We start from the raw sequence: 786 nt of genomic DNA, 5'->3' as shown, positions 1-786 counted from the left end.
CCGCCGCCGCCTCCAAATCTCTCTCTCGCTCCCGGTGGCGGCTGCCTCATCGGAGCTGCCCCTCGACGGCGGCCTCTGGTTAGTCTCTCTCCCTCCCTCCCTCTCTCCCCCGCTCATCCCCATGCGGTGCGGATTTAGTTTTGATCCCCGATGCGGTTCGTGCGGGAAGTGTTCGAGAGCCACCGCGTAGTCTTCACCGTTGGCACCTCCACCGCGTCGTCTTCACCGTCGGCACCTCCATCGCCATCGTCTTCACCGTACGCCCCTGTTCCCTCTCCTGCTCCCCCCGCACGCCTCCCCCCCACCGCACCTCTGCAGGAATGTGTTGTTGAATATTAGTCTGCATTTTTGCTAGTCGTGCTTGATTTCGAGCTCTTTGTAGTTACCTGGGGCTTGCCCTTGTGGTCCAATCTGCGAGCTGACTAATTTACTCTCTTTTTCACTAGTAGAAAAAGGGTCAAATGTGAAGCACATTAGTGCTGGTTTGTAAAAAACCCGGCACTAATGTGATCAATAGTGCCGGTTCGTGGCTGCGATCAATAGTACCAGTACGTGTTGAGCCTTTAGTACCGGTTCGTGCCACGAACCGGTACTAAAGGGGTAGTGGCAGGCTGGCGTCAGGCCGGGTCCCCACGAGCCCCTTTAGTACCGGTTTGTGTTACCAACCGGTACTAAAGGTCTAACCTATAGTACCGGCTCGTGCCACGAACCGGTACTAAAGGGGACAAGCCTTTAGTACTGGTTCGTGCCACGAACCGGTACTAAAGGGGCCAATTTTCAAACTCT

The sequence above is a fragment of the Triticum dicoccoides genome, chromosome 7B, assembly GCF_002162155.2.
Source record: "Triticum dicoccoides isolate Atlit2015 ecotype Zavitan chromosome 7B, WEW_v2.0, whole genome shotgun sequence".
In the NCBI taxonomy this organism is placed as follows: Eukaryota; Viridiplantae; Streptophyta; class Magnoliopsida; order Poales; family Poaceae; genus Triticum; species Triticum dicoccoides.
Note: the sequence above shows the minus strand (reverse complement) of the source record.